Genomic DNA, 22,898 nt, shown 5'->3' with positions numbered 1-22,898 from the left:
CGATCGACCGGTGTGTGCTCCTCCACCTTCTTCACAGTCACCCTGACTGTGTTGCGAATGCCCTGGCCAGGGCTGCGAATGGCTGCTGAGGCCATGGCTCCAAGATTGGCTGGTCCCTGAATTGGCGTTAGGCCGAAGCCAGCATGAAGATCCACCAATAGCAGGTCAGCACAACCAAACGATCCTCCAACGTCCAATCACGATCCAGCGATGGTCTCTCCACTAGCTCTGATGACTCGCAACTCGACACCTGTCCTGATAAGAACAGACACTTGATCTTAGCCAAAAGGCCGAGAAGCGATAGCACATCAATACTCCAACGGTGGAGGTCATATTTGCCGACTATCCTTTCCATCAGTTTGATGATATTCAAAGTTCCTTTATTCCCTTACCGTCTACCTTCCTTCCAAGATATCCAACCAGACCGGAAGATCACTCTGCAGCAGTCGCTGTGCTTTCCCCGTGCTTTTCTCTCCATCTGTTACGTAGCCGCGTAGGTCGCGCTGACGACCAATCAGATGGCACGGGCCGGAGCCACCGCACGTCAGGTCGACTGCAGAGAGGTTTCTCCCGGTGATCGGGGACAGCGGCGGCGGCAGGGTCATTCATTCCCCCGGCATCTACAAGATTCACCAGAATTCCTCAGGCAGCACCTTGCAAACCCATGGCCAACGCAGCCTCGAAGGATGACGGCAGCAGATCCACGGGAACACCACCATTCGCAAGTTCTCCCCCCTCCCCACCCCCCGAGACACTCGCTGTCCTGAATTGCAAATATGTCTTTGTTCCTCCGGTGTTACCGGGTCAAAATCGGGAATCCCCGCCCAAACAGCATCGCGGGGCTACCGACAGCACTTGGACTGCAGCGGTTCGAGAGAGCAGCTCACCACCAGGCTGATCTCGGCATGGGCGAGAAATGTTGGCCTTGACGGAAAGATCCTATTCATTGCCTCCCCTTGTGTTGGTGTAGCTTGCCCATAAATGCCAATCATCGTTTCCCTCACGTACAGGATTCGCTCCTTGGCATTCCGCATCAATCCGAAAAGTTGCGAAAAGCGAATTACGTCCGTGCACCCTTTCTTTATCGTCCACTCTCAATATCCTCTCTACTTGTATCCGACTCTCTGGAGAATGGGGAGGGAGCTGATCTACCCGTGTAAACATGTCACGCTGCAAGCGCGCCTCATCACCACCAGCAGCTTGATTCGACATCTCCGTTCACATTGCTGCAGATCGCTGACAACATTATAATCCGACCCAGTTGACAAACTGACAACTGTTTCGCTACTTGCACCGCAAATGATGACAAATCGTTCCAAATCGTACGGGTGGCACAGTGGATCAGTGGTTAGTACGGCTGCCTGGTGGCACCAGGGAGCTGAAGCCAGTTCCAGCCTTGGGCGATCGTCTGCGTGAATAATCTTTACGTACAGACGTAGCTACTAAAGCAGGTCGCTTCCGTACAGTAGTTTGCGAAGAAACAAACAGAGATGGGGGTTTCACTCTATTCAGGAAACAGACTAAAGACATTTCTTTCTTGTTCAAGAAAATATTAGGATAAATTTGTTGCCTCGGGGGTGGGGGGGGAGGCGGGGGGGTTGGGAAGGGGCTGTGGGGGCTGATCTGATAGCCATTTGACATTGGCTGAGTCATGGGATCCCACAACCTGATTTGACTGTGTTAAAAATCCCACAACACCAGGTTTCAGCCCAACGGGGTTCTTTGAAATTACAGCAGTCACCCCACCCCCCGCCACCGCCGTACCATCGGTGGGATACGTTCCAAGAACGACCGCAGAAGCCCAAAACGGCAGACAAGGGCAAATCCATTCATTTAAATTGGCAAGTTACCTTCCTGGCAGGCCCCTGGTTCCAGAATGTTCCCTGTAGCACGTTGGGGTTACCCCTGTCCTGGCTTTCTGCGTGCTGCACCTTCATCAGGTAACTGCAGAGCAGGTTCATAAGACAGAAAACCCGTAACAAAAGACGATAGTTTCCTGCAACTGAAAAGACAATAGATGCAACAATCACTGACTGCCATCAACACGGCAAACTAGCAAAGGCAAGAGATTCACATTGCATTCACCTGCTTTTGAACTTGGGTAAGCGTTGGGTGCACCATTCCTGGAAACACTGCAATACCAGGCTGATACATGGAGAGGACAGAGCAAGCCCTTAAGCCATCTCCCTGCTCCAAAAATCCATTTAATACAAACACTCCCACCTTCGGGAGATATCAGCGATTAAACTGATAAGAACAGAAACTACACATATTCCAAGCCAAAAGGCCGAGAAGCGATAGCACATTAATACTCCAACGGTGGAGGTCATATTTGCCGACTATCCTTTCCATCAGTTTGATGATATTCAAAGTTCCTTTATTCCCTTACCGTCTACCTTCCTTCCAAGATATCCAACCAGACCGGAAGATCACTCTGCAGCAGTCGCTGTGCTTTCCCCGTGCTTTTCTCTCCATCTGTTACGTAGCCGCGTAGGTCGCGCTGACGACCAATCAGATGGCACGGGCCGGAGCCACCGCACGTCAGGTCGACTGCAGAGAGGTTTCTCCCGGTGATCGGGGACAGCGGCGGCGGCAGGGTCATTCATTCCCCCGGCAGGGTCATTCATTCCCCCGGCATCTACAAGATTCACCAGAATTCCTCAGGCAGCACCTTGCAAACCCATGGCCAACGCAGCCTCGAAGGATGACGGCAGCAGATCCACGGGAACACCACCATTCGCAAGTTCTCCACCCTCCCCCCCCCCCGAGACACTCGCTGTCCTGAATTGCAAATATGTCTTTGTTCCTCCGGTGTTACCGGGTCAAAATCGGGAATCCCCGCCCAAACAGCATCGCGGGGCTACCGACAGCACTTGGACTGCAGCGGTTCGAGAGAGCAGCTCACCACCAGGCTGATCTCGGCATGGGCGAGAAATGTTGGCCTTGACGGAAAGATCCTATTCATTGCCTCCCCTTGTGTTGGTGTAGCTTGCCCATAAATGCCAATCATCGTTTCCCTCACGTACAGGATTCGCTCCTCGGCATTCCGCATCAATCCGAAAAGTTGCGAAAAGCGAATTACGTCCGTGCACCCTTTCTTTATCGTCCACTCTCAATATCCTCTCTACTTGTATCCGACTCTCTGGAGAATGGGGAGGGAGCTGATCTCCCCGTGTAAACATGTCACGCTGCAAGCGCGCCTCATCACCACCAGCAGCTCGATTCGACATCTCCGTTCACATTGCTGCAGATCGCTGACAACATTATAATCCGACCCAGTTGACAAACTGACAACTGTTTCGCTACTTGCACCGCAAATGATGACAAATCGTTCCAAATCGTACGGGTGGCACAGTGGATCAGTGGTTAGTACGGCTGCCTGGTGGCACCAGGGAGCTGAAGCCAGTTCCAGCCTTGGGCGATCGTCTGCGTGAATAATCTTTACGTACAGACGTAGCTACTAAAGCAGGTCGCTTCCGTACAGTAGTTTGCGAAGAAACAAACAGAGATGGGGGTTTCACTCTATTCAGGAAACAGACCAAAGACATTTCTTTCTTGTTCAAGAAAATATTAGGATAAATTTGTTGCCTCGGGGGTGGGGGGGGAGGCGGGGGGGTTGGGAAGGGGCTGTGGGGGCTGATCTGATAGCCATTTGACATTGGCTGAGTCATGGGATCCCACAACCTGATTTGACTGTGTTAAAAATCCCACAACACCAGGTTTCAGGCCAACGGGGTTCTTTGAAATTACAGCAGTCACCCCACCCCCCGCCACCGCCGTACCATCGGTGGGATACGTTCCAAGAACGACCGCAGAAGCCCAAAACGGCAGACAAGGGCAAATCCATTCATTTAAATTGGCAAGTTACCTTCCTGGCAGGCCCCTGGTTCCAGAATGTTCCCTGTAGCACGTTGGGGTTACCCCTGTCCTGGCTTTCTGCGTGCTGCACCTTCATCAGGTAACTGCAGAGCAGGTTCATAAGACAGAAAACCCGTAACAAAAGACGATAGTTTCCTGCAACTGAAAAGACAATAGATGCAACAATCACTGACTGCCATCAACACGGCAAACTAGCAAAGGCAAGAGATTCACATTGCATTCACCTGCTTTTGAACTTGGGTAAGCGTTGGGTGCACCATTCCTGGAAACACTGCAATACCAGGCTGATACATGGAGAGGACAGAGCAAGCCCTTAAGCCATCTCCCTGCTCCAAAAATCCATTTAATACAAACACTCCCACCTTCGGGAGATATCAGCGATTAAACTGATAAGAACAGAAACTACACATATTCCAAGCCAAAAGGCCGAGAAGCGATAGCACATTAATACTCCAACGGTGGAGGTCATATTTGCCGACTATCCTTTCCATCAGTTTGATGATATTCAAAGTTCCTTTATTCCCTTACCGTCTACCTTCCTTCCAAGATATCCAACCAGACCGGAAGATCACTCTGCAGCAGTCGCTGTGCTTTCCCCGTGCTTTTCTCTCCATCTGTTACGTAGCCGCGTAGGTCGCGCTGACGACCAATCAGATGGCACGGGCCGGAGCCACCGCACGTCAGGTCGACTGCAGAGAGGTTTCTCCCGGTGATCGGGGACAGCGGCGGCGGCAGGGTCATTCATTCCCCCGGCAGGGTCATTCATTCCCCCGGCATCTACAAGATTCACCAGAATTCCTCAGGCAGCACCTTGCAAACCCATGGCCAACGCAGCCTCGAAGGATGACGGCAGCAGATCCACGGGAACACCACCATTCGCAAGTTCTCCCCCTCCCCCCCCCCGAGACACTCGCTGTCCTGAATTGCAAATATGTCTTTGTTCCTCCGGTGTTACCGGGTCAAAATCGGGAATCCCCGCCCAAACAGCATCGCGGGGCTACCGACAGCACTTGGACTGCAGCGGTTCGAGAGAGCAGCTCACCACCAGGCTGATCTCGGCATGGGCGAGAAATGTTGGCCTTGACGGAAAGATCCTATTCATTGCCTCCCCTTGTGTTGGTGTAGCTTGCCCATAAATGCCAATCATCGTTTCCCTCACGTACAGGATTCGCTCCTCGGCATTCCGCATCAATCCGAAAAGTTGCGAAAAGCGAATTACGTCCGTGCACCCTTTCTTTATCGTCCACTCTCAATATCCTCTCTACTTGTATCCGACTCTCTGGAGAATGGGGAGGGAGCTGATCTCCCCGTGTAAACATGTCACGCTGCAAGCGCGCCTCATCACCACCAGCAGCTCGATTCGACATCTCCGTTCACATTGCTGCAGATCGCTGACAACATTATAATCCGACCCAGTTGACAAACTGACAACTGTTTCGCTACTTGCACCGCAAATGATGACAAATCGTTCCAAATCGTACGGGTGGCACAGTGGATCAGTGGTTAGTACGGCTGCCTGGTGGCACCAGGGAGCTGAAGCCAGTTCCAGCCTTGGGCGATCGTCTGCGTGAATAATCTTTACGTACAGACGTAGCTACTAAAGCAGGTCGCTTCCGTACAGTAGTTTGCGAAGAAACAAACAGAGATGGGGGTTTCACTCTATTCAGGAAACAGACCAAAGACATTTCTTTCTTGTTCAAGAAAATATTAGGATAAATTTGTTGCCTCGGGGGTGGGGGGGGAGGCGGGGGGGTTGGGAAGGGGCTGTGGGGGCTGATCTGATAGCCATTTGACATTGGCTGAGTCATGGGATCCCACAACCTGATTTGACTGTGTTAAAAATCCCACAACACCAGGTTTCAGCCCAACGGGGTTCTTTGAAATTACAGCAGTCACCCCACCCCCCGCCACCGCCGTACCATCGGTGGGATACGTTCCAAGAACGACCGCAGAAGCCCAAAACGGCAGACAAGGGCAAATCCATTCATTTAAATTGGCAAGTTACCTTCCTGGCAGGCCCCTGGTTCCAGAATGTTCCCTGTAGCACGTTGGGGTTACCCCTGTCCTGGCTTTCTGCGTGCTGCACCTTCATCAGGTAACTGCAGAGCAGGTTCATAAGACAGAAAACCCGTAACAAAAGACGATAGTTTCCTGCAACTGAAAAGACAATAGATGCAACAATCACTGACTGCCATCAACACGGCAAACTAGCAAAGGCAAGAGATTCACATTGCATTCACCTGCTTTTGAACTTGGGTAAGCGTTGGGTGCACCATTCCTGGAAACACTGCAATACCAGGCTGATACATGGAGAGGACAGAGCAAGCCCTTAAGCCATCTCCCTGCTCCAAAAATCCATTTAATACAAACACTCCCACCTTCGGGAGATATCAGCGATTAAACTGATAAGAACAGAAACTACACATATTCCAAGCCAAAAGGCCGAGAAGCGATAGCACATTAATACTCCAACGGTGGAGGTCATATTTGCCGACTATCCTTTCCATCAGTTTGATGATATTCAAAGTTCCTTTATTCCCTTACCGTCTACCTTCCTTCCAAGATATCCAACCAGACCGGAAGATCACTCTGCAGCAGTCGCTGTGCTTTCCCCGTGCTTTTCTCTCCATCTGTTACGTAGCCGCGTAGGTCGCGCTGACGACCAATCAGATGGCACGGGCCGGAGCCACCGCACGTCAGGTCGACTGCAGAGAGGTTTCTCCCGGTGATCGGGGACAGCGGCGGCGGCAGGGTCATTCATTCCCCCGGCAGGGTCATTCATTCCCCCGGCATCTACAAGATTCACCAGAATTCCTCAGGCAGCACCTTGCAAACCCATGGCCAACGCAGCCTCGAAGGATGACGGCAGCAGATCCACAGGAACACCACCATTCGCAAGTTCTCCCCCCTCCCCACCCCCCGAGACACTCGCTGTCCTGAATTGCAAATATGTCTTTGTTCCTCCGGTGTTACCGGGTCAAAATCGGGAATCCCCGCCCAAACAGCATCGCGGGGCTACCGACAGCACTTGGACTGCAGCGGTTCGAGAGAGCAGCTCACCACCAGGCTGATCTCGGCATGGGCGAGAAATGTTGGCCTTGACGGAAAGATCCTATTCATTGCCTCCCCTTGTGTTGGTGTAGCTTGCCCATAAATGCCAATCATCGTTTCCCTCACGTACAGGATTCGCTCCTCGGCATTCCGCATCAATCCGAAAAGTTGCGAAAAGCGAATTACGTCCGTGCACCCTTTCTTTATCGTCCACTCTCAATATCCTCTCTACTTGTATCCGACTCTCTGGAGAATGGGGAGGGAGCTGATCTCCCCGTGTAAACATGTCACGCTGCAAGCGCGCCTCATCACCACCAGCAGCTTGATTCGACATCTCCGTTCACATTGCTGCAGATCGCTGACAACATTATAATCCGACCCAGTTGACAAACTGACAACTGTTTCGCTACTTGCACCGCAAATGATGACAAATCGTTCCAAATCGTACGGGTGGCACAGTGGATCAGTGGTTAGTACGGCTGCCTGGTGGCACCAGGGAGCTGAAGCCAGTTCCAGCCTTGGGCGATCGTCTGCGTGAATAATCTTTACGTACAGACGTAGCTACTAAAGCAGGTCGCTTCCGTACAGTAGTTTGCGAAGAAACAAACAGAGAGGGGGGTTTCACTCTATTCAGGAAACAGACTAAAGACATTTCTTTCTTGTTCAAGAAAATATTAGGATAAATTTGTTGCCTCGGGGGTGGGGGGGGAGGCGGGGGGGTTGGGAAGGGGCTGTGGGGGCTGATCTGATAGCCATTTGACATTGGCTGAGTCATGGGATCCCACAACCTGATTTGACTGTGTTAAAAATCCCACAACACCAGGTTTCAGGCCAACGGGGTTCTTTGAAATTACAGCAGTCACCCCACCCCCCGCCACCGCCGTACCATCGGTGGGATACGTTCCAAGAACGACCGCAGAAGCCCAAAACGGCAGACAAGGGCAAATCCATTCATTTAAATTGGCAAGTTACCTTCCTGGCAGGCCCCTGGTTCCAGAATGTTCCCTGTAGCACGTTGGGGTTACCCCTGTCCTGGCTTTCTGCGTGCTGCACCTTCATCAGGTAACTGCAGAGCAGGTTCATAAGACAGAAAACCCGTAACAAAAGACGATAGTTTCCTGCAACTGAAAAGACAATAGATGCAACAATCACTGACTGCCATCAACACGGCAAACTAGCAAAGGCAAGAGATTCACATTGCATTCACCTGCTTTTGAACTTGGGTAAGCGTTGGGTGCACCATTCCTGGAAACACTGCAATACCAGGCTGATACATGGAGAGGACAGAGCAAGCCCTTAAGCCATCTCCCTGCTCCAAAAATCCATTTAATACAAACACTCCCACCTTCGGGAGATATCAGCGATTAAACTGATAAGAACAGAAACTACACATATTCCAAGCCAAAAGGCCGAGAAGCGATAGCACATTAATACTCCAACGGTGGAGGTCATATTTGCCGACTATCCTTTCCATCAGTTTGATGATATTCAAAGTTCCTTTATTCCCTTACCGTCTACCTTCCTTCCAAGATATCCAACCAGACCGGAAGATCACTCTGCAGCAGTCGCTGTGCTTTCCCCGTGCTTTTCTCTCCATCTGTTACGTAGCCGCGTAGGTCGCGCTGACGACCAATCAGATGGCACGGGCCGGAGCCACCGCACGTCAGGTCGACTGCAGAGAGGTTTCTCCCGGTGATCGGGGACAGCGGCGGCGGCAGGGTCATTCATTCCCCCGGCAGGGTCATTCATTCCCCCGGCATCTACAAGATTCACCAGAATTCCTCAGGCAGCACCTTGCAAACCCATGGCCAACGCAGCCTCGAAGGATGACGGCAGCAGATCCACGGGAACACCACCATTCGCAAGTTCTCCACCCCCCCCCCCCCGAGACACTCGCTGTCCTGAATTGCAAATATGTCTTTGTTCCTCCGGTGTTACCGGGTCAAAATCGGGAATCCCCGCCCAAACAGCATCGCGGGGCTACCGACAGCACTTGGACTGCAGCGGTTCGAGAGAGCAGCTCACCACCAGGCTGATCTCGGCATGGGCGAGAAATGTTGGCCTTGACGGAAAGATCCTATTCATTGCCTCCCCTTGTGTTGGTGTAGCTTGCCCATAAATGCCAATCATCGTTTCCCTCACGTACAGGATTCGCTCCTCGGCATTCCGCATCAATCCGAAAAGTTGCGAAAAGCGAATTACGTCCGTGCACCCTTTCTTTATCGTCCACTCTCAATATCCTCTCTACTTGTATCCGACTCTCTGGAGAATGGGGAGGGAGCTGATCTCCCCGTGTAAACATGTCACGCTGCAAGCGCGCCTCATCACCACCAGCAGCTCGATTCGACATCTCCGTTCACATTGCTGCAGATCGCTGACAACATTATAATCCGACCCAGTTGACAAACTGACAACTGTTTCGCTACTTGCACCGCAAATGATGACAAATCGTTCCAAATCGTACGGGTGGCACAGTGGATCAGTGGTTAGTACGGCTGCCTGGTGGCACCAGGGAGCTGAAGCCAGTTCCAGCCTTGGGCGATCGTCTGCGTGAATAATCTTTACGTACAGACGTAGCTACTAAAGCAGGTCGCTTCCGTACAGTAGTTTGCGAAGAAACAAACAGAGATGGGGGTTTCACTCTATTCAGGAAACAGACCAAAGACATTTCTTTCTTGTTCAAGAAAATATTAGGATAAATTTGTTGCCTCGGGGGTGGGGGGGGAGGCGGGGGGGTTGGGAAGGGGCTGTGGGGGCTGATCTGATAGCCATTTGACATTGGCTGAGTCATGGGATCCCACAACCTGATTTGACTGTGTTAAAAATCCCACAACACCAGGTTTCAGGCCAACGGGGTTCTTTGAAATTACAGCAGTCACCCCACCCCCCGCCACCGCCGTACCATCGGTGGGATACGTTCCAAGAACGACCGCAGAAGCCCAAAACGGCAGACAAGGGCAAATCCATTCATTTAAATTGGCAAGTTACCTTCCTGGCAGGCCCCTGGTTCCAGAATGTTCCCTGTAGCACGTTGGGGTTACCCCTGTCCTGGCTTTCTGCGTGCTGCACCTTCATCAGGTAACTGCAGAGCAGGTTCATAAGACAGAAAACCCGTAACAAAAGACGATAGTTTCCTGCAACTGAAAAGACAATAGATGCAACAATCACTGACTGCCATCAACACGGCAAACTAGCAAAGGCAAGAGATTCACATTGCATTCACCTGCTTTTGAACTTGGGTAAGCGTTGGGTGCACCATTCCTGGAAACACTGCAATACCAGGCTGATACATGGAGAGGACAGAGCAAGCCCTTAAGCCATCTCCCTGCTCCAAAAATCCATTTAATACAAACACTCCCACCTTCGGGAGATATCAGCGATTAAACTGATAAGAACAGAAACTACACATATTCCAAGCCAAAAGGCCGAGAAGCGATAGCACATTAATACTCCAACGGTGGAGGTCATATTTGCCGACTATCCTTTCCATCAGTTTGATGATATTCAAAGTTCCTTTATTCCCTTACCGTCTACCTTCCTTCCAAGATATCCAACCAGACCGGAAGATCACTCTGCAGCAGTCGCTGTGCTTTCCCCGTGCTTTTCTCTCCATCTGTTACGTAGCCGCGTAGGTCGCGCTGACGACCAATCAGATGGCACGGGCCGGAGCCACCGCACGTCAGGTCGACTGCAGAGAGGTTTCTCCCGGTGATCGGGGACAGCGGCGGCGGCAGGGTCATTCATTCCCCCGGCATCTACAAGATTCACCAGAATTCCTCAGGCAGCACCTTGCAAACCCATGGCCAACGCAGCCTCGAAGGATGACGGCAGCAGATCCACGGGAACACCACCATTCGCAAGTTCTCCCCCCACTCCGAGACACTCGCTGTCCTGAATTGCAAATATGTCTTTGTTCCTCCGGTGTTACCGGGTCAAAATCGGGAATCCCCGCCCAAACAGCATCGCGGGGCTACCGACAGCACTTGGACTGCAGCGGCTCGAGAGAGCAGCTCACCACCAGGCTGATCTCGGCATGGGCGAGAAATGTTGGCCTTGACGGAAAGATCCTATTCATTGCCTCCCCTTGTGTTGGTGTAGCTTGCCCATAAATGCCAATCATCGTTTCCCTCACGTACAGGATTCGCTCCTCGGCATTCCGCATCAATCCGAAAAGTTGCGAAAAGCGAATTACGTCCGTGCACCCTTTCTTTATCGTCCACTCTCAATATCCTCTCTACTTGTATCCGACTCTCTGGAGAATGGGGAGGGAGCTGATCTCCCCGTGTAAACATGTCACGCTGCAAGCGCGCCTCATCACCACCAGCAGCTCGATTCGACATCTCCGTTCACATTGCTGCAGATCGCTGACAACATTATAATCCGACCCAGTTGACAAACTGACAACTGTTTCGCTACTTGCACCGCAAATGATGACAAATCGTTCCAAATCGTACGGGTGGCACAGTGGATCAGTGGTTAGTACGGCTGCCTGGTGGCACCAGGGAGCTGAAGCCAGTTCCAGCCTTGGGCGATCGTCTGCGTGAATAATCTTTACGTACAGACGTAGCTACTAAAGCAGGTCGCTTCCGTACAGTAGTGTGCGAAGAAACAAACAGAGATGGGGGTTTCACTCTATTCAGGAAACAGACCAAAGACATTTCTTTCTTGTTCAAGAAAATATTAGGATAAATTTGTTGCCTCGGGGGTGGGGGGGGAGGCGGGGGGGTTGGGAAGGGGCTGTGGGGGCTGATCTGATAGCCATTTGACATTGGCTGAGTCATGGGATCCCACAACCTGATTTGACTGTGTTAAAAATCCCACAACACCAGGTTTCAGCCCAACGGGGTTCTTTGAAATTACAGCAGTCACCCCACCCCCCGCCACCGCCGTACCATCGGTGGGATACGTTCCAAGAACGACCGCAGAAGCCCAAAACGGCAGACAAGGGCAAATCCATTCATTTAAATTGGCAAGTTACCTTCCTGGCAGGCCCCTGGTTCCAGAATGTTCCCTGTAGCACGTTGGGGTTACCCCTGTCCTGGCTTTCTGCGTGCTGCACCTTCATCAGGTAACTGCAGAGCAGGTTCATAAGACAGAAAACCCGTAACAAAAGACGATAGTTTCCTGCAACTGAAAAGACAATAGATGCAACAATCACTGACTGCCATCAACACGGCAAACTAGCAAAGGCAAGAGATTCACATTGCATTCACCTGCTTTTGAACTTGGGTAAGCGTTGGGTGCACCATTCCTGGAAACACTGCAATACCAGGCTGATACATGGAGAGGACAGAGCAAGCCCTTAAGCCATCTCCCTGCTCCAAAAATCCATTTAATACAAACACTCCCACCTTCGGGAGATATCAGCGATTAAACTGATAAGAACAGAAACTACACATATTCCAAGCCAAATGGCCGAGAAGCGATAGCACATTAATACTCCAACGGTGGAGGTCATATTTGCCGACTATCCTTTCCATCAGTTTGATGATATTCAAAGTTCCTTTATTCCCTTACCGTCTACCTTCCTTCCAAGATATCCAACCAGACCGGAAGATCACTCTGCAGCAGTCGCTGTGCTTTCCCCGTGCTTTTCTCTCCATCTGTTACGTAGCCGCGTAGGTCGCGCTGACGACCAATCAGATGGCACGGGCCGGAGCCACCGCACGTCAGGTCGACTGCAGAGAGGTTTCTCCCGGTGATCGGGGACAGCGGCGGCGGCAGGGTCATTCATTCCCCCGGCAGGGTCATTCATTCCCCCGGCATCTACAAGATTCACCAGAATTCCTCAGGCAGCACCTTGCAAACCCATGGCCAACGCAGCCTCGAAGGATGACGGCAGCAGATCCACGGGAACACCACCATTCGCAAGTTCTCCCCCCTCCCCACCCCCCGAGACACTCGCTGTCCTGAATTGCAAATATGTCTTTGTTCCTCCGGTGTTACCGGGTCAAAATCGGGAATCCCCGCCCAAACAGCATCGCGGGGCTACCGACAGCACTTGGACTGCAGCGGTTCGAGAGAGCAGCTCACCACCAGGCTGATCTCGGCATGGGCGAGAAATGTTGGCCTTGACGGAAAGATCCTATTCATTGCCTCCCCTTGTGTTGGTGTAGCTTGCCCATAAATGCCAATCATCGTTTCCCTCACGTACAGGATTCGCTCCTCGGCATTCCGCATCAATCCGAAAAGTTGCGAAAAGCGAATTACGTCCGTGCACCCTTTCTTTATCGTCCACTCTCAATATCCTCTCTACTTGTATCCGACTCTCTGGAGAATGGGGAGGGAGCTGATCTCCCCGTGTAAACATGTCACGCTGCAAGCGCGCCTCATCACCACCAGCAGCTTGATTCGACATCTCCGTTCACATTGCTGCAGATCGCTGACAACATTATAATCCGACCCAGTTGACAAACTGACAACTGTTTCGCTACTTGCACCGCAAATGATGACAAATCGTTCCAAATCGTACGGGTGGCACAGTGGATCAGTGGTTAGTACGGCTGCCTGGTGGCACCAGGGAGCTGAAGCCAGTTCCAGCCTTGGGCGATCGTCTGCGTGAATAATCTTTACGTACAGACGTAGCTACTAAAGCAGGTCGCTTCCGTACAGTAGTTTGCGAAGAAACAAACAGAGATGGGGGTTTCACTCTATTCAGGAAACAGACTAAAGACATTTCTTTCTTGTTCAAGAAAATATTAGGATAAATTTGTTGCCTCGGGGGTGGGGGGGGAGGCGGGGGGGTTGGGAAGGGGCTGTGGGGGCTGATCTGATAGCCATTTGACATTGGCTGAGTCATGGGATCCCACAACCTGATTTGACTGTGTTAAAAATCCCACAACACCAGGTTTCAGGCCAACGGGGTTCTTTGAAATTACAGCAGTCACCCCACCCCCCGCCACCGCCGTACCATCGGTGGGATACGTTCCAAGAACGACCGCAGAAGCCCAAAACGGCAGACAAGGGCAAATCCATTCATTTAAATTGGCAAGTTACCTTCCTGGCAGGCCCCTGGTTCCAGAATGTTCCCTGTAGCACGTTGGGGTTACCCCTGTCCTGGCTTTCTGCGTGCTGCACCTTCATCAGGTAACTGCAGAGCAGGTTCATAAGACAGAAAACCCGTAACAAAAGACGATAGTTTCCTGCAACTGAAAAGACAATAGATGCAACAATCACTGACTGCCATCAACACGGCAAACTAGCAAAGGCAAGAGATTCACATTGCATTCACCTGCTTTTGAACTTGGGTAAGCGTTGGGTGCACCATTCCTGGAAACACTGCAATACCAGGCTGATACATGGAGAGGACAGAGCAAGCCCTTAAGCCATCTCCCTGCTCCAAAAATCCATTTAATACAAACACTCCCACCTTCGGGAGATATCAGCGATTAAACTGATAAGAACAGAAACTACACATATTCCAAGCCAAAAGGCCGAGAAGCGATAGCACATTAATACTCCAACGGTGGAGGTCATATTTGCCGACTATCCTTTCCATCAGTTTGATGATATTCAAAGTTCCTTTATTCCCTTACCGTCTACCTTCCTTCCAAGATATCCAACCAGACCGGAAGATCACTCTGCAGCAGTCGCTGTGCTTTCCCCGTGCTTTTCTCTCCATCTGTTACGTAGCCGCGTAGGTCGCGCTGACGACCAATCAGATGGCACGGGCCGGAGCCACCGCACGTCAGGTCGACTGCAGAGAGGTTTCTCCCGGTGATCGGGGACAGCGGCGGCGGCAGGGTCATTCATTCCCCCGGCATCTACAAGATTCACCAGAATTCCTCAGGCAGCACCTTGCAAACCCATGGCCAACGCAGCCTCGAAGGATGACGGCAGCAGATCCACGGGAACACCACCATTCGCAAGTTCTCCCCCCTCCCCACCCCCCGAGACACTCGCTGTCCTGAATTGCAAATATGTCTTTGTTCCTCCGGTGTTACCGGGTCAAAATCGGGAATCCCCGCCCAAACAGCATCGCGGGGCTACCGACAGCACTTGGACTGCAGCGGTTCGAGAGAGCAGCTCACCACCAGGCTGATCTCGGCATGGGCGAGAAATGTTGGCCTTGACGGAAAGATCCTATTCATTGCCTCCCCTTGTGTTGGTGTAGCTTGCCCATAAATGCCAATCATCGTTTCCCTCACGTACAGGATTCGCTCCTCGGCATTCCGCATCAATCCGAAAAGTTGCGAAAAGCGAATTACGTCCGTGCACCCTTTCTTTATCGTCCACTCTCAATATCCTCTCTACTTGTATCCGACTCTCTGGAGAATGGGGAGGGAGCTGATCTCCCCGTGTAAACATGTCACGCTGCAAGCGCGCCTCATCACCACCAGCAGCTTGATTCGACATCTCCGTTCACATTGCTGCAGATCGCTGACAACATTATAATCCGACCCAGTTGACAAACTGACAACTGTTTCGCTACTTGCACCGCAAATGATGACAAATCGTTCCAAATCGTACGGGTGGCACAGTGGATCAGTGGTTAGTACGGCTGCCTGGTGGCACCAGGGAGCTGAAGCCAGTTCCAGCCTTGGGCGATCGTCTGCGTGAATAATCTTTACGTACAGACGTAGCTACTAAAGCAGGTCGCTTCCGTACAGTAGTTTGCGAAGAAACAAACAGAGATGGGGGTTTCACTCTATTCAGGAAACAGACTAAAGACAGTTCTTTCTTGTTCAAGAAAATATTAGGATAAATTTGTTGCCTCGGGGGTGGGGGGGGAGGCGGGGGGGTTGGGAAGGGGCTGTGGGGGCTGATCTGATAGCCATTTGACATTGGCTGAGTCATGGGATCCCACAACCTGATTTGACTGTGTTAAAAATCCCACAACACCAGGTTTCAGCCCAACGGGGTTCTTTGAAATTACAGCAGTCACCCCACCCCCCGCCACCGCCGTACCATCGGTGGGATACGTTCCAAGAACGACCGCAGAAGCCCAAAACGGCAGACAAGGGCAAATCCATTCATTTAAATTGGCAAGTTACCTTCCTGGCAGGCCCCTGGTTCCAGAATGTTCCCTGTAGCACGTTGGGGTTACCCCTGTCCTGGCTTTCTGCGTGCTGCACCTTCATCAGGTAACTGCAGAGCAGGTTCATAAGACAGAAAACCCGTAACAAAAGACGATAGTTTCCTGCAACTGAAAAGACAATAGATGCAACAATCACTGACTGCCATCAACACGGCAAACTAGCAAAGGCAAGAGATTCACATTGCATTCACCTGCTTTTGAACTTGGGTAAGCGTTGGGTGCACCATTCCTGGAAACACTGCAATACCAGGCTGATACATGGAGAGGACAGAGCAAGCCCTTAAGCCATCTCCCTGCTCCAAAAATCCATTTAATACAAACACTCCCACCTTCGGGAGATATCAGCGATTAAACTGATAAGAACAGAAACTACACATATTCCAAGCCAAAAGGCCGAGAAGCGATAGCACATTAATACTCCAACGGTGGAGGTCATATTTGCCGACTATCCTTTCCATCAGTTTGATGATATTCAAAGTTCCTTTATTCCCTTACCGTCTACCTTCCTTCCAAGATATCCAACCAGACCGGAAGATCACTCTGCAGCAGTCGCTGTGCTTTCCCCGTGCTTTTCTCTCCATCTGTTACGTAGCCGCGTAGGTCGCGCTGACGACCAATCAGATGGCACGGGCCGGAGCCACCGCACGTCAGGTCGACTGCAGAGAGGTTTCTCCCGGTGATCGGGGACAGCGGCGGCGGCAGGGTCATTCATTCCCCCGGCAGGGTCATTCATTCCCCCGGCATCTACAAGATTCACCAGAATTCCTCAGGCAGCACCTTGCAAACCCATGGCCAACGCAGCCTCGAAGGATGACGGCAGCAGATCCACGGGAACACCACCATTCGCAAGTTCTCCCCCCTCCCCACCCCCCGAGACACTCGCTGTCCTGAATTGCAAATATGTCTTTGTTCCTCCGGTGTTACCGGGTCAAAATCGGGAATCCCCGCCCAAACAGCATCGCGGGGCTACCGACAGCACTTGGACTGCAGCGGTTCGAGAGAGCAGCTCACCACCAGGCTGATCTCGGCATGGGCGAGAAATGTTGGCCTTGACGGAAAGATCCTATTCATTGCCTCCCCTTGTGTTGGTGTAGCTTGCCCATAAATGCCAATCATCGTTTCCCTCACGTACAGGATTCGCTCCTCGGCATTCCGCATCAATCCGAAAAGTTGCGAAAAGCGAATTACGTCCGTGCACCCTTTCTTTATCGTCCACTCTCAATATCCTCTCTACTTGTATCCGACTCTCTGGAGAATGGGGAGGGAGCTGATCTCCCCGTGTAAACATGTCACGCTGCACGCGCGCCTCATCACCACCAGCAGCTTGATTCGACATCTCCGTTCACATTGCTGCAGATCGCTGACAACATTATAATCCGACCCAGTTGACAAACTGACAACTGTTTCGCTACTTGCACCGCAAATGATGACAAATCGTTCCAAATCGTACGGGTGGCACAGTGGATCAGTGGTTAGTACGGCTGCCTGGTGGCACCAGGGAGCTGAAGCCAGTTCCAGCCTTGGGCGATCGTCTGCGTGAATAATCTTTACGTACAGACGTAGCTACTAAAGCAGGTCGCTTCCGTACAGTAGTTTGCGAAGAAACAAACAGAGATGGGGGTTTCACTCTATTCAGGAAACAGACTAAAGACATTTCTTTCTTGTTCAAGAAAATATTAGGATAAATTTGTTGCCTCGGGGGTGGGGGGGGAGGCGGGGGGGTTGGGAAGGGGCTGTGGGGGCTGATCTGATAGCCATTTGACATTGGCTGAGTCATGGGATCCCACAACCTGATTTGACTGTGTTAAAAATCCCACAACACCAGGTTTCAGGCCAACGGGGTTCTTTGAAATTACAGCAGTCACCCCACCCCCCGCCACCGCCGTACCATCGGTGGGATACGTTCCAAGAACGACCGCAGAAGCCCAAAACGGCAGACAAGGGCAAATCCATTCATTTAAATTGGCAAGTTACCTTCCTGGCAGGCCCCTGGTTCCAGAATGTTCCCTGTAGCACGTTGGGGTTACCCCTGTCCTGGCTTTCTGCGTGCTGCACCTTCATCAGGTAACTGCAGAGCAGGTTCATAAGACAGAAAACCCGTAACAAAAGACGATAGTTTCCTGCAACTGAAAAGACAATAGATGCAACAATCACTGACTGCCATCAACACGGCAAACTAGCAAAGGCAAGAGATTCACATTGCATTCACCTGCTTTTGAACTTGGGTAAGCGTTGGGTGCACCATTCCTGGAAACACTGCAATACCAGGCTGATACATGGAGAGGACAGAGCAAGCCCTTAAGCCATCTCCCTGCTCCAAAAATCCATTTAATACAAACACTCCCACCTTCGGGAGATATCAGCGATTAAACTGATAAGAACAGAAACTACACATATTCCAAGCCAAAAGGCCGAGAAGCGATAGCACATAATACTCCAACGGTGGAGGTCATATTTGCCGACTATCCTTTCCATCAGTTTGATGATATTCAAAGTTCCTTTATTCCCTTACCGTCTACCTTCCTTCCAAGATATCCAACCAGACCGGAAGATCACTCTGCAGCAGTCGCTGTGCTTTCCCCGTGCTTTTCTCTCCATCTGTTACGTAGCCGCGTAGGTCGCGCTGACGACCAATCAGATGGCACGGGCCGGAGCCACCGCACGTCAGGTCGACTGCAGAGAGGTTTCTCCCGGTGATCGGGGACAGCGGCGGCGGCAGGGTCATTCATTCCCCCGGCATCTACAAGATTCACCAGAATTCCTCAGGCAGCACCTTGCAAACCCATGGCCAACGCAGCCTCGAAGGATGACGGCAGCAGATCCACGGGAACACCACCATTCGCAAGTTCTCCCCCCCCCCCCCCCCCGAGACACTCGCTGTCCTGAATTGCAAATATGTCTTTGTTCCTCCGGTGTTACCGGGTCAAAATCGGGAATCCCCGCCCAAACAGCATCGCGGGGCTACCGACAGCACTTGGACTGCAGCGGTTCGAGAGAGCAGCTCACCACCAGGCTGATCTCGGCATGGGCGAGAAATGTTGGCCTTGACGGAAAGATCCTATTCATTGCCTCCCCTTGTGTTGGTGTAGCTTGCCCATAAATGCCAATCATCGTTTCCCTCACGTACAGGATTCGCTCCTCGGCATTCCGCATCAATCCGAAAAGTTGCGAAAAGCGAATTACGTCCGTGCACCCTTTCTTTATCGTCCACTCTCAATATCCTCTCTACTTGTATCCGACTCTCTGGAGAATGGGGAGGGAGCTGATCTCCCCGTGTAAACATGTCACGCTGCAAGCGCGCCTCATCACCACCAGCAGCTTGATTCGACATCTCCGTTCACATTGCTGCAGATCGCTGACAACATTATAATCCGACCCAGTTGACAAACTGACAACTGTTTCGCTACTTGCACCGCAAATGATGACAAATCGTTCCAAATCGTACGGGTGGCACAGTGGATCAGTGGTTAGTACGGCTGCCTGGTGGCACCAGGGAGCTGAAGCCAGTTCCAGCCTTGGGCGATCGTCTGCGTGAATAATCTTTACGTACAGACGTAGCTACTAAAGCAGGTCGCTTCCGTACAGTAGTTTGCGAAGAAACAAACAGAGATGGGGGTTTCACTCTATTCAGGAAACAGACTAAAGACATTTCTTTCTTGTTCAAGAAAATATTAGGATAAATTTGTTGCCTCGGGGGTGGGGGGGAGGCGGGGGGGGTTGGGAAGGGGCTGTGGGGGCTGATCTGATAGCCATTTGACATTGGCTGAGTCATGGGATCCCACAACCTGATTTGACTGTGTTAAAAATCCCACAACACCAGGTTTCAGCCCAACGGGGTTCTTTGAAATTACAGCAGTCACCCCACCCCCCGCCACCGCCGTACCATCGGTGGGATACGTTCCAAGAACGACCGCAGAAGCCCAAAACGGCAGACAAGGGCAAATCCATTCATTTAAATTGGCAAGTTACCTTCCTGGCAGGCCCCTGGTTCCAGAATGTTCCCTGTAGCACGTTGGGGTTACCCCTGTCCTGGCTTTCTGCGTGCTGCACCTTCATCAGGTAACTGCAGAGCAGGTTCATAAGACAGAAAACCCGTAACAAAAGACGATAGTTTCCTGCAACTGAAAAGACAATAGATGCAACAATCACTGACTGCCATCAACACGGCAAACTAGCAAAGGCAAGAGATTCACATTGCATTCACCTGCTTTTGAACTTGGGTAAGCGTTGGGTGCACCATTCCTGGAAACACTGCAATACCAGGCTGATACATGGAGAGGACAGAGCAAGCCCTTAAGCCATCTCCCTGCTCCAAAAATCCATTTAATACAAACACTCCCACCTTCGGGAGATATCAGCGATTAAACTGATAAGAACAGAAACTACACATATTCCAAGCCAAAAGGCCGAGAAGCGATAGCACATTAATACTCCAACGGTGGAGGTCATATTTGCCGACTATCCTTTCCATCAGTTTGATGATATTCAAAGTTCCTTTATTCCCTTACCGTCTACCTTCCTTCCAAGATATCCAACCAGACCGGAAGATCACTCTGCAGCAGTCGCTGTGCTTTCCCCGTGCTTTTCTCTCCATCTGTTACGTAGCCGCGTAGGTCGCGCTGACGACCAATCAGATGGCACGGGCCGGAGCCACCGCACGTCAGGTCGACTGCAGAGAGGTTTCTCCCGGTGATCGGGGACAGCGGCGGCGGCAGGGTCATTCATTCCCCCGGCATCTACAAGATTCACCAGAATTCCTCAGGCAGCACCTTGCAAACCCATGGCCAACGCAGCCTCGAAGGATGACGGCAGCAGATCCACGGGAACACCACCATTCGCAAGTTCTCCCCCCTCCCCACCCCCCGAGACACTCGCTGTCCTGAATTGCAAATATGTCTTTGTTCCTCCGGTGTTACCGGGTCAAAATCGGGAATCCCCGCCCAAACAGCATCGCGGGGCTACCGACAGCACTTGGACTGCAGCGGTTCGAGAGAGCAGCTCACCACCAGGCTGATCTCGGCATGGGCGAGAAATGTTGGCCTTGACGGAAAGATCCTATTCATTGCCTCCCCTTGTGTTGGTGTAGCTTGCCCATAAATGCCAATCATCGTTTCCCTCACGTACAGGATTCGCTCCTCGGCATTCCGCATCAATCCGAAAAGTTGCGAAAAGCGAATTACGTCCGTGCACCCTTTCTTTATCGTCCACTCTCAATATCCTCTCTACTTGTATCCGACTCTCTGGAGAATGGGGAGGGAGCTGATCTCCCCGTGTAAACATGTCACGCTGCAAGCGCGCCTCATCACCACCAGCAGCTTGATTCGACATCTCCGTTCACATTGCTGCAGATCGCTGACAACATTATAATCCGACCCAGTTGACAAACTGACAACTGTTTCGCTACTTGCACCGCAAATGATGACAAATCGTTCCAAATCGTACGGGTGGCACAGTGGATCAGTGGTTAGTACGGCTGCCTGGTGGCACCAGGGAGCTGAAGCCAGTTCCAGCCTTGGGCGATCGTCTGCGTGAATAATCTTTACGTACAGACGTAGCTACTAAAGCAGGTCGCTTCCGTACAGTAGTTTGCGAAGAAACAAACAGAGATGGGGGTTTCACTCTATTCAGGAAACAGACTAAAGACAGTTCTTTCTTGTTCAAGAAAATATTAGGATAAATTTGTTGCCTCGGGGGTGGGGGGGGAGGCGGGGGGGTTGGGAAGGGGCTGTGGGGGCTGATCTGATAGCCATTTGACATTGGCTGAGTCATGGGATCCCACAACCTGATTTGACTGTGTTAAAAATCCCACAACACCAGGTTTCAGGCCAACGGGGTTCTTTGAAATTACAGCAGTCACCCCACCCCCCGCCACCGCCGTACCATCGGTGGGATACGTTCCAAGAACGACCGCAGAAGCCCAAAACGGCAGACAAGGGCAAATCCATTCATTTAAATTGGCAAGTTACCTTCCTGGCAGGCCCCTGGTTCCAGAATGTTCCCTGTAGCACGTGGGGTTACCCCTGTCCTGGCTTTCTGCGTGCTGCACCTTCATCAGGTAACTGCAGAGCAGGTTCATAAGACAGAAACCCGTAACAAAAGACGATAGTTTCCTGCAACTGAAAAGACAATAGATGCAACAATCACTGACTGCCATCAACACGGCAAACTAGCAAAGGCAAGAGATTCACATTGCATTCACCTGCTTTTGAACTTGGGTAAGCGTTGGGTGCACCATTCCTGGAAACACTGCAATACCAGGCTGATACATGGAGAGGACAGAGCAAGCCCTTAAGCCATCTCCCTGCTCCAAAAATCCATTTAATACAAACACTCCCCCCTTCGGGAGATATCAGCGATTAAACTGATAAGAACAGAAACTACACATATTCCAAGCCAAAAGGCCGAGAAGCGATAGCACATTAATACTCCAACGGTGGAGGTCATATTTGCCGACTATCCTTTCCATCAGTTTGATGATATTCAAAGTTCCTTTATTCCCTTACCGTCTACCTTCCTTCCAAGATATCCAACCAGACCGGAAGATCACTCTGCAGCAGTCGCTGTGCTTTCCCCGTGCTTTTCTCTCCATCTGTTACGTAGCCGCGTAGGTCGCGCTGACGACCAATCAGATGGCACGGGCCGGAGCCACCGCACGTCAGGTCGACTGCAGAGAGGTTTCTCCCGGTGATCGGGGACAGCGGCGGCGGCAGGGTCATTCATTCCCCCGGCAGGGTCATTCATTCCCCACGGCATCTACAAGATTCACCAGAATTCCTCAGGCAGCACCTTGCAAACCCATGCCAACGCAGCCTCGAAGGATGACGGCAGCAGATCCACGGGAACACCACCATTCGCAAGTTCTCCACCCTCCCCCCCCCCCCGAGACACTCGCTGTCCTGAATTGCAAATATGTCTTTGTTCCTCCGGTGTT

The 22,898-nt window shown here is 51.6% G+C and overlaps 11 non-coding genes across 11 annotated transcripts; all 11 read right to left on the bottom strand.

The window, feature by feature from the left end:
- Window positions 1-2,107: 2,107 nt before the first annotated feature.
- LOC132810771 (U2 spliceosomal RNA) lies at window positions 2,108-2,299 on the bottom strand. The gene has a single exon (XR_009643076.1). It is a non-coding gene; the product is annotated as a U2 spliceosomal RNA (small nuclear RNA).
- Window positions 2,300-4,125: 1,826 nt separating this feature from the next.
- Window positions 4,126-4,317, bottom strand: LOC132810770 (U2 spliceosomal RNA). The gene has a single exon (XR_009643075.1). It is a non-coding gene; the product is annotated as a U2 spliceosomal RNA (small nuclear RNA).
- Window positions 4,318-6,141: 1,824 nt separating this feature from the next.
- Window positions 6,142-6,333, bottom strand: LOC132810769 (U2 spliceosomal RNA). Its single transcript, XR_009643074.1, has one exon. It is a non-coding gene; the product is annotated as a U2 spliceosomal RNA (small nuclear RNA).
- A 1,826-nt stretch (window positions 6,334-8,159) lies between these two features.
- Window positions 8,160-8,351, bottom strand: LOC132810768 (U2 spliceosomal RNA). Its single transcript, XR_009643073.1, has one exon. It is a non-coding gene; the product is annotated as a U2 spliceosomal RNA (small nuclear RNA).
- Window positions 8,352-10,175: 1,824 nt separating this feature from the next.
- On the bottom strand, window positions 10,176-10,367 carry LOC132810803 (U2 spliceosomal RNA). The gene has a single exon (XR_009643104.1). It is a non-coding gene; the product is annotated as a U2 spliceosomal RNA (small nuclear RNA).
- Window positions 10,368-12,165: 1,798 nt separating this feature from the next.
- Window positions 12,166-12,357, bottom strand: LOC132810793 (U2 spliceosomal RNA). Its single transcript, XR_009643098.1, has one exon. It is a non-coding gene; the product is annotated as a U2 spliceosomal RNA (small nuclear RNA).
- A 1,826-nt stretch (window positions 12,358-14,183) lies between these two features.
- On the bottom strand, window positions 14,184-14,375 carry LOC132810800 (U2 spliceosomal RNA). Its single transcript, XR_009643103.1, has one exon. It is a non-coding gene; the product is annotated as a U2 spliceosomal RNA (small nuclear RNA).
- A 1,805-nt stretch (window positions 14,376-16,180) lies between these two features.
- LOC132810789 (U2 spliceosomal RNA) lies at window positions 16,181-16,372 on the bottom strand. Its single transcript, XR_009643094.1, has one exon. It is a non-coding gene; the product is annotated as a U2 spliceosomal RNA (small nuclear RNA).
- Window positions 16,373-18,198: 1,826 nt separating this feature from the next.
- LOC132810778 (U2 spliceosomal RNA) lies at window positions 18,199-18,390 on the bottom strand. Its single transcript, XR_009643083.1, has one exon. It is a non-coding gene; the product is annotated as a U2 spliceosomal RNA (small nuclear RNA).
- A 1,803-nt stretch (window positions 18,391-20,193) lies between these two features.
- On the bottom strand, window positions 20,194-20,385 carry LOC132810767 (U2 spliceosomal RNA). The gene has a single exon (XR_009643072.1). It is a non-coding gene; the product is annotated as a U2 spliceosomal RNA (small nuclear RNA).
- Window positions 20,386-22,188: 1,803 nt separating this feature from the next.
- LOC132810792 (U2 spliceosomal RNA) lies at window positions 22,189-22,380 on the bottom strand. Its single transcript, XR_009643097.1, has one exon. It is a non-coding gene; the product is annotated as a U2 spliceosomal RNA (small nuclear RNA).
- Window positions 22,381-22,898: the final 518 nt, after the last annotated feature.

The sequence above is a fragment of the Hemiscyllium ocellatum genome, unplaced genomic scaffold (assembly GCF_020745735.1).
Source record: "Hemiscyllium ocellatum isolate sHemOce1 unplaced genomic scaffold, sHemOce1.pat.X.cur. scaffold_1938_pat_ctg1, whole genome shotgun sequence".
Lineage (NCBI taxonomy): Eukaryota > Metazoa > Chordata > Chondrichthyes > Orectolobiformes > Hemiscylliidae > Hemiscyllium > Hemiscyllium ocellatum.
The sequence above is the reverse complement of the archived record's forward strand: the minus strand, read 5'-3'. Positions and strand labels throughout refer to the sequence as shown.